The sequence below is a fragment of the Balaenoptera borealis genome, assembly GCF_965194805.1.
Source record: "Balaenoptera borealis genome assembly, chromosome: 18".
NCBI lineage: Eukaryota > Metazoa > Chordata > Mammalia > Artiodactyla > Balaenopteridae > Balaenoptera > Balaenoptera borealis.
The window spans coordinates 6,810,384-6,821,076 of NC_138877.1; positions in this window are offsets into that span (position 1 = coordinate 6,810,384).

Genomic DNA, 10,693 nt, shown 5'->3' on the forward strand with positions numbered 1-10,693 from the left:
TTATAACACTGAGTAAGTGTTAGCTCTTATGACGTTAGTAACGTTTCTTTGGCATGCCCCCTGCACCCTCCCTAACTAGTCCTCCCCTACCTACCCCCAGGGGGTGGACCACACTTCTGCCCTCAAGTTCCAGGTCTCCTACGGGACTGGGCCTCGAATGGCCCACCACACTGTCTACACGTACGAGCCTTGTCCCTGGAGGACAGAGCCACTTCCCCTTACCCTAGGGCATCGTCTGAGACCCTGCCTCCTGTCTGATTTCAAGCGTCCTCTAATTTTGACAGCCTCCAGTTCCTGGCCCCAGCCTCAGGTGCCTGTCTGCTGAGTAATTGTTGCATCTCATAGCCATCCCTGCAGGGACCAGCTTATACGTCAGGTTCCACTGTTCCCTTTCCTCTCCGCCCTGCCCTGGTCCAGCTGCCCATCCCCTCTCTCCGTGGGCCTCTGCTACTGAAGTTCCGGTAGAAAACCCTAAGCTTTATATAGGAAAACCTGCTCCTTTAACAGGCAAAAACCTTGATCCACGAAGGTTGGCAGCAATGGGAGACACATCTTGGAGAAGGCCTCCCCAACCTCCTCTTGTCCCAAGATCTCCTTTCCTGAGTTTCCCCACTAATCGCCGCTACCACCACGGAGCTGGTCTTTGGGGGCCCAGGGTCGCCCTGCAGCATTCCACACGTGTGGATAAAAGCTTCCTTTACCTGCCATCAGCAGAGCTGAAATTGGCTGTTATCAGGATCACACGAAAGGCTCAGATACGGTAACAGCAGATGTGGTCCCCTCCCGAGCCCACCGGATGTTCCCCACCCCCTCCCCGTTCAGTCATTCCACAAGATCTGGCAGAACTCAAGGACCGGGAAGAATCCATAGGTAAAGGACTTAAAAAAAAAAGGCTGCTGGCCTGCCTGGCCCTCCTGTGACCACCATTCCTCCTGCTTGGCAGGCAAGCTACAGCTTGCTTTTGCCTTTGCTTATTTGTTCTCTGGACTTAAAAATCCCCCACTGTAAAAATGGTGGTGGAGGATGAAGAAGGAATCCTGTGATTTCAGTATCTAGAAAGAACAGCGGCTATAATTAACAACTCCTTATATGAATTCAGTTTAGAAAAGCCCCAGTGATTCACCCCTTATAAATGAAGAAAATAAAACCTCAAGTACTAAGTGATGCATCCAGCTAAGGCCACAGGACTCAGTTAATGACACATGCATACAAGAGACCGGGTTTCCCTCTACAGCCATGGCGTCATGCCTCACAGATGAAGAATCACTTGAAAAACATGCTTTTGTTATTTGTCATCACTGATAGTGTTAGGCGATTTGAGGAGCTTGACCACACCTAGAAATTGGGAAGTTTGCAACAGGACACCAGGAGCACCATTAGCTTAAGAGAACCTTCTAGGGCCATGAAGGAAATTTCCTGACCGTTGGCCTGGTCCCCTGATACTAAAATTAAGAATGACCACAAAAGGAGATAAAGATCTCAGTCTCAGGAGGAAGGTATAGTAGGAAGACACGGACCCCACCCAGTGAAGAGCACAGCCTAGATCTGGGGTGAAAGAAGGCTATATAGGTGCTTCTCCACTGCAGAGCTTCCCACCTCCTCACGTGCCCAGCTCCATTAACCACCATCCACAGGGTTTCCTGGAAGACTGAGAGGACAGCTTTCTGTGGGATCTGGGAGGCTGGTAACACTCCGGCAGGCGTTTAAATGCAGACTGCAATCCTGTCCCCTAAGGCATGTGAAAGACTTGTCATCGTCGGCTCATGCTGGGACCTGCTACCTCTCCTTGAGGCACCTGACACCCTCTCCTGCCTGTTCAGCTCTCACCTGCTGTGCACGTCCTGGTCTAAGTGCCCCATGTACCGTGAAGTCTCCCCTGAGCACACCAGTCAACCAGGCCCCTCTCCCGGGCACACCTCTAGAACGTACAGTGCTGCATTTTATCTTGTGCTTTCTTGTTGAGAAACTATTGGGAACTGCAAGGATGTTTTTAGGCATTTAAGTGCTTGTTTAAAAAGCAAATATAATGAATACACTAGTTAGGCATGCTTTTGGTTGCAAGTAACAGCATACTTGACTACAAGTGACTTAAGCAATAAAGACTAAAGTTAATTAAAGTAACAATTACTCCTTAGTCTGGAGAAGGCAGTTCCAGGTCAGATGTGGCAATTCCACAATGTTGCAAAGTACCCAGGCAGGCGGTCTCAGTCTGTCTACCCTGCCATCTCTGATGTTGCTTTATGGTTACAAGGTGACTTATGTAACTACATTCAAGGCAGTGAGTGGGGCAAAGAGGTCTTCTCCTTGCTGGGTCCTATCTATCTATTAGGTGAGAAAAACTCGCCCAGGAGCTACCCAGCAAAATCTCCTTTATGTCTCATTGGCCAGACTGGGTCACCTGTCAACTGTTAGACCAATCATTGGCAAAGGGCAGTGAAATTAACATGATTGGCTTAGGACAATCATGATTAATTCCCTGCCACCCTATCACCATCCCCACCACACACACAGGGCAGGGAACTGTCTCCTAGAACAAAGAATCTCTTTCTTTCCCACCAACCAGAACAAGATCAGGGATCTGTTAGCAACCGAGAGGACAGAAATTATCCTTTGTGTGAGCAAAGTCAATGTCAGCCACAGTGAGTATATGGATAGTCATCGATGAATGACACATTAAGAGCCATAAAAATTGGCTTTCCTAAAGCACAGCATACATCATGTCCTTCCCATGTAAAAAACTACAGAGTATCCATATCCCTCCTATTAACCTTAACTTGGAATCAGAAGAATTGAATTAGAATCCTGGATAGCATGACTTAGCCATGTGGGTAAATTAATTCACTTTCTTGAGCCTCAGTTTCCTCATTTGTATAAAATGAGTGAGTTGAATTTGCTTCATCCCTTTTAATTCCAATACCCTGTGAGTTCCCTTTGGATTTTTTTTTTTTTTAACATCTTTATTGGAGTATCATTTGGCTTTTAAGCCCTCCTCAAATCTGGTCAGACATATATATTTAATCATGTTTTCTGCTTATTTATTTCTATCAAGATTCTTACTTCCTTTAAGCTAGTCCTTTCCTTGCGCCAGAACACACCATGTCATTCATTCAGTCCTTCTTTTATTCCAGAAGCACTCATTGAATGCCGACCAAGTTCTAGACATGAGATGAGACCAATTCTCTAGAAGAGGATGGGGCAACAGCCAGGAGGGACTTGGGTCTCTGGATGACAGTGAAGAAGCCCTGTACCACCTAATTCTTCTAGATTGTTTCATGAGAAAAACTAACATATTTTTTGCCACTATATTTTTGAATCTCTTAGCCTATATCCTAACTACTACAAAAGTCTCTCCTGATTTATTTGTTATGGGCTTAATTGTGTCCCTCCAAAATTCATATGTTGAAGTCCTAACTTCCAGTGTCTCAGCATGTGACTGTAGCTGGAGATAGGGTTATTTAACTAAAGTTAAATGAGGTCATTAGAGGGGGCCCTAATCCAATACAAGTGGTGTCCTTATAAGAAGAGAAAATTTGAACACAGACAGGTACAGAGAAGAAGACCATGTAAAGGCACAGGGAGAGAAGATGGCCATCTACAAGCCAAGGAGAGAGGAAGAAACCTTGATCTTGGACTTCCAGTCTCCAGAACTGAGAGAAAAGAAATTTACGTTGTTTAAGCCACCCAGTCTGTGGTGCTTTGTTAGGGCAGCCCAAGCAGGTTAATAAACTACTCCTACCTGATTGCTTTCTTAGTTTTTTTTTTTTTTTTTTTTTTTTTGGCTGCACCGCGCAGCTTGCGGGATCTCACTTCCCCAACCAGGGACTGAACCTGGGCCACGGCAGTGAAAGCACCGAATGCTAACCTCTAGACCACCAGGGAACTCCCCAGCTTTCTTAATTCTTAAAACTACAATTTTACCTTCTAGTCAATAATATTAAATTTAAATCTGAATTTCCTAATGTTCAAACCTTTGTTAAAAGTTCACTAAGAATACAGAACATGTCTTCAACTTTTGTAGAATTTCTATTGTTATTATTATTTTGAAGTCAAAAGCTAGATAACTCTTTAGCAGGAGTGATAAGGAAAAAAAGAGAGAGAGAAGAAACAAAAATAAACAATATTAGTAGTGACAAAGGGGCCACACAGCAGAGCTAAATCGACAGATACAGTCCAGAACTTTAAAAAATCATAACAAAACTCTGAACTAAAGTACGCACATCACTTTGAAAACTTAGATGAGTTTGACGATTACCTATGGAAAAAAATTACAAAATTGGATTAAAGGTTAAAAATGACAGATGAGATTCATATCTAAGAATTTCCCTTGCTTAATACGTAAAGAAAAGAAATCATGAAAACCATCCCCCAGATCTGCATTAATGGCAAAGAGGCAAGGATGGAACCACAGCTTAATGAAATACGCTTCAAATATTAGTAGCCAAGGAGACAGGAAACTCTGGAGCAGGGCTGAGCAGCGCAGTAAGGCTAGACTTCTCATCCCACCCTCTACCCAAACCCCGTCAGTGAGCAGAGAGACCATAGGAATGCTTACTCTACCCGCCACGAATACCCACTCGAGAGGACCAAGCTACGTGGGTGTCTTTATCTCTTAGCTCTTCTGTCTGACAAATAGCAGCAATAGACAAACAAATGAGCACATCACAAGAAGGAGTCCCAGACCTGAGAACATCCTCCTGGGGTCCTTGGAATCCTGCATGAGCATTTTAACAAAATCTCAGAAGACAGCAAAGGATCACATGGCCCAACAAATCCTACTTAGCACCACAGATAAACTCTTCCCTTCCCACCATTCCCTCATTCCTATTTTAAAAATATAACATGAAATGCTCAACCACAAACTATTATTTGGAGAAGAAACACTGTTTTTAGACACAGTGTTAAAGAAGTAAAAAAAAAAAAAAAAAGTCCCCTATATTGTATCAGAGAAAATAGAAGGTCTGGACAGAATTGCTTAAGATGAAAAAAAAAAAAAAAACCCCAGCATGACAACTATGCAAATATACAACAAGGGAGGGGAATAAAAGAAGTAAAGAAAGAGGAAGAGAGGGAAGAAGGAAGGAAACAGACAGACCAGCACGAGACTGGTGAAGAACTTAAGTTTGGAGACAACTTAACTCAAATGAATGAAGAAAACTCATCCTGATCTCTTTACACTAGAGAATGATTTTTTAAAAACCCATGGATTCAGTAAAACAAGAGCACAAGGATGTTATGGTAAATGGGGCAGAGATAATGCTACGTGTTTACCAAATCTTGTGTCGTTTTCTTCTTCCTGCGCATATAGCCATTTTGCATTTCTTTGCCTTCCTTGTGCTTAATACTAACCATCTGACTAGTTCTGTGCAAAAAGTGTAGATTCTAGAAACAAATGTAAGTGGTGTATGACAATTTCAGGCCAATTCCAGAAAATTCCAGGTCAGCAGGTGTGAGTTTTTTATGCTGTCATTTCTCCTGCCACGGCAACTTAGAAGCCGGTGGTATAGCTTCAAGATGCAAGTATATTGGAGAATAAATCCTAAGAGTTCTCAACACAAGGAAAAAAATATATTTTTTCTATTTCTTTAATGTTGTATCAATATGAGACGATGGATGTTCATTCACTAAACTTACTGTGGTCGTCACTTCATGACGTATGTGCGTCAAATCACTGTGCTGCACACCTTAAACTTATACAACGCTGTATGTCAATTCCATCTCAATAAAACTGGAAGGAAAAAGAAGATGAAAACATCTTGGGCTCTGAGTTATCTCTTAGAAAGGAGCTACCCTGGAAAACTGTGAGCCCTCAGCTGACTGCATGAAAAAAAAAAAAAAAAACCTATATGTGATAAGCCACTGGGAATGGTTAGTTAACTAATTACTGCAGCAGAACCTAGCCCATCCTAATGTATTGAAACAACAAAATGAAATTTAAAAAGAGTTTGCAGACATAAGGAAACCAATGGAACTCCCAAACAACATCATTACATAATAAACATATAAATTAGGAACAGAAAGAACAGACAGATACCACTGAGAATCTAATTACTGACATATAGGAAAGTCATGAGATATTTGAACTAATATATATGAAAAAGACAAAGAAATGAAAGCAACTTATGAGATACTAATAGAAATGGAAAAAAGATTAAGTTATTCCAACTTAAGATAACTGATGTCCCTGAAGTAAAGAATCTAAAAATTAAAGAGAATATTTATTAAAACATGGAACAAAAATTCTGTGAAAGAACTGACTCTGCAGATCAAAAGAACAAATCGTGTTCCAGGAAAACATAATACAGTATAATACCAAGGAGACAACTTCTAATTAAACTACTGAACTTTAAGGATAAAGGAAGAATTTATCAGGTATTCAGGCAGAAAAGCAAATTACTTATAAGGGAGAGAAATTAGACTGGCCACACACTTCTCCCTGATTGAGAGAAGACAACAGGGTGAGTTCTATGGGAAAGGATACTAGACCAGGCCAGGATGTTTTTGAAGTAGAAAGGCAGAGGCAGACATTTCTCAAACATGAAAGAATTTGGGGAACCCAATGCCAGGACTCTTCATGGAAAAGCCATATGACTTGACAATAAATCCAGCCAATTAAAAAAAGTAATCAAATATAAAAACTCGGGAATGAGGAAACCACAGTAAAAAGATTTAAGATAAACACTAAATCCACTTAAGACATATATATATGTGTGTATATATATAGTGTGTATATATGTACACAGACATATATACATACATACAAACTAAACAACTCTGAGAATTATGCTACTTAGTAGAATGTAAATGTTGTGAATTGGGGCAAAAATCAGGAGGGGAAGAGAAGTGGCAGGAAGTAAGATACTATTGTCATCTGCTCTCATGGCAGGGGGTCGATTGATGCTACCTAAAAAATTTTTAATGTAATTTTTAAAACACAATGGATCTAATACCTTAAAAAAAAATTGTTCTTAACTTTTGAGAAAACTGAAAGAAATTAATCTCTCTCATCTGCAATTCAGTTTTACTTTAATTTCTTTTTTCTTTGAATAAATTCAAGTAAAACTAACAGTATTTATAAATATTCCTATCTATCTATCTAAAAATAGCATTTATAAATATCCATTCATCCACTCATCAGCCATCCAGCCTCTGTCTGTAATGCATTGAAAATTGTGTGGGGACTTCCCTGGTGGTCCAGTGGTTAAGACTCCACGCTCCCAATGCAGGAGGCCTGGGTTCTGATCCCTGGTCAGGGAACTAGATCCCACGTGCATGCTGCAACTAAGAGTTCACATGCCACAACTAAGACCCAGCGCAGCCAAATAAATAAATTTAAAAAAAAAAAAAAAAGGAAAATTGTCTGGAAAAAAGGTTGACTTATTAATGACGGTTATTTCTTAATGGTGAGGTTTGGAGTGACTTTAAAAATAACTTTCATCTTTATACTTTCTGCATGGATTATCTTGACAAATTATCATGGTGACTTTTTTCTCAAAAATGGTTGAGCGTATGTATCAAAATATTAAAAATGGTGATAGAATTTTGGATTATTGTTTTTCTTTCTACTTTTCTTTATTTTTAATTTAAAAATTTAAACTAAAACTTCTTAAGAAGAAAAATTAGGAAACTCAAATAGATCAATAACCATTAAAGAGCCTGAATTAATGCCCCCCCATCCATCTCCTTCCCACCTACCCCCATCCCCAAAATATGTATAATCACATTAGTTCCAGGTACATTTTAATAAATCTTCAAGAATCAGATCATCTCTATCTCATAAAACTGATCAAGAGAAGAGTTATGAAATCTATCAAATTTGTTTTATAAGGTTACCATAACCTTGACTCCAAAAACAAATAAGGAACGTGTCAGAATTAAAGCTATAACTGGTTTCACTTATGAACAGTAGATCCAGAAATTCTAAATAGAATATCATCAAATCGAAAAAAGAAAAATCAGACATTTTGATGTTGCAATCATATTGATTGATCGATTCCACTGTCTTGAACGCTTGTCAGCCTTCATGGCGTATCTGAATATTGTGTCTAATTTTGGTATCCATAATTTTAAAGGCTATGGATTCTTAGAGATAATTTAGAGAACATTCCACGGTAAAATGATTAAGAGGATAGAAAAATACGTACTTAGATTTTTTTAAATTGCCATTGATTGGCTCAGAAAGACAAAAATACCAGAAAACATATTTGAATTAATAAAACAACAACAACACAGAAAGTATGGATTTATCACCGCTGAAAAACATGATTTTTCACTTGAACTACCATCATCAATAACTCTGTTAATGAGCCCCCCAAAAGGTATAAGCATCAGAGGAAAGTCCATAGGAGCAGGGCCACTTCAGAGGGCAAAATCATGCAGCTGTACAGGGCCCCATGTTTGGAAGGGCCCATACTTGGTTTAATGCTCTGCTGTAGTCATCCTAAAATTCTTAATACTTTTTGGAAAAGGGTTCTCCATTTTCATTTTACACTGGGCCCTGCAAATTATGTAGCCGGCCCTGCACAGAAGGGTAACTAAACTAGTCAACCAGCTAGCTCTGTTGGCCCTGAGGATGGGCTGAGACACTAGAGATGCCTCCAGCTGGAAAGAAGGTGATGGGGACATGATTCGAACCCATAAAGCTGCGAATAATTGGGATGGACTTTTCCCATCATGTCTTCACCATGAAACTTGAAGGTTGAAATGTTATGACCAAGGCCAGTCTGGCAGCATAGAGCCTGGAGGGCTACTTCTCTTAGACTATACACCACTGAGCAACTCAAAGTAATCCCACTCTCAACATTTTAATCCCAAATCAAACTACAAAAACTATGAAGTGTTATCTTGAAGGGGAACATAAGATATCAAAATGGACCACGTGATGGGAGGGGAGGGTACACGGCTTTCGGGAACCAGCAGTGTATATCTCCACATCACCAACTCTCCCAGCACAAACGTTTCAGGGCCTGGTTCTTAATGAGAAAAGCAGCAGAGGGATCCCAGCTCAATCCAGCCCATCCCACAGATAGGTCTGCCCGTCCCATAAAACATCAGTACTGTGCATTGGTAGTAAACATATGGGATGCCTTGCTCTGAACGGTTGTATAGGCATATTTTCAAAGGTACTTCGATAGCAAAGGGTGTTAGGGGTAACAATGAAAACAACCATTTACGTGCTTGACACCAAACCAAGAACTCTACAGGCATAATTTACGGGGAAAGAAAACTGAGTCTACTTTTTTCTTTTTATTAAGGTCTTTTGTCTTTTCAAGCAGATGAATACTTTTATTAACATGGTAATTTTTTTAACACATGGTAGGATTTTGACCTCAAATACACGTCAGGTCTGCTACTCAAATGAACTTACAGCTGACAACTCATGAACCCTGAAGATACCTGGTCCTTGTCCACTTTCAGGTCCAATGCAGACAGTACTCACTTTCCTTTCCCAGCCCCTTAAGGGCCTTTGCGAATACCTCTTTCATTTTATGCCCAGAATACCCTGAAGTACATCAGGGTATTACATGAACTTGTTCAGAATACCAAGATCTCCTCTATCCTAGGAGTCAAATAAAGTCATGTCAAATAAAGCTGAGTTTGTCCAAACAAACTGACCAGATAAGTTACATCAGATAGTATGTCATGAAAATTTAAATTTTGAACAAAATACATCTCTCCTGCTTTGGTCTCACACAGGAATTAAAGTACCCCAATGCAGACAATACCATCCTCAAAAAATTAAAAATAGAACTACCATATGATCCAGCAATTTCCACTTCTGGGTATTTATTCAAAGAAAACAAAAATGCTAATTTGAAAAGATATCTGCACACCCCATGTGCATTGCAGCATGATTTGTAATAGCCAAGATATGGGAACAACTTAAGTGTCCATTGATACATGAATGGATAAAGATAATACAGTATATATACTATGTGGAATATTACTCAACCATAAAAAATGAAACCTTGCCATTTGTGACAACATGGATGAACCCTGAGGGCATTATGTTAAGTGAAATTAGTCAGGGAAAGACAAATACTGTAGGACCTCACTTATATGTAGAATCTAAACAAAAAAAAACAAAAACCAAGCTCGTAGATACAGAGAACAGATCGGTGGTTGCCAGAAATGGGTAAAGGGGATCAAAGGGTACAAACTTCCAGTTATATGATAAATAAGTCATGGGGATGTAGTGTACAGCATGGTGACTACAGCTAATAATACTGTGCTGCCTATTTGAAAGTTGTTAACAGAATAGATCCTAAAAGGTCTCATCACAAGAAAAACAATTTTTGTAACTATGTGTGGTGATGGATGTTACCTAGACTTAGGGTGGAGATCATTTCACAGTATATACAAACATCGAATCATTACATTGTACAACTGAAACTAATACAATGTTATACATCAATTACATCTCAATTTTTAAAAAAGGGTAAAAAGAATAATACCATGAACATCTCTATACATACTATTCACTTTAAAAATCTTCCCAATTCCATTTCCCTCTCCCTTCTTTTTATTACCCCCCCATAACACTCTTTATTGAACTTGGTGTTCAATTTAAATTGGCATTCAATTTAAATAATATTTTAAATGTCCAAATTGCTATATATTTTAGGATTACACACTACATAGAAAATGATAACATTTGGGGAATTTAAAAATATTTTTCAACGTAAGAGTATAATCC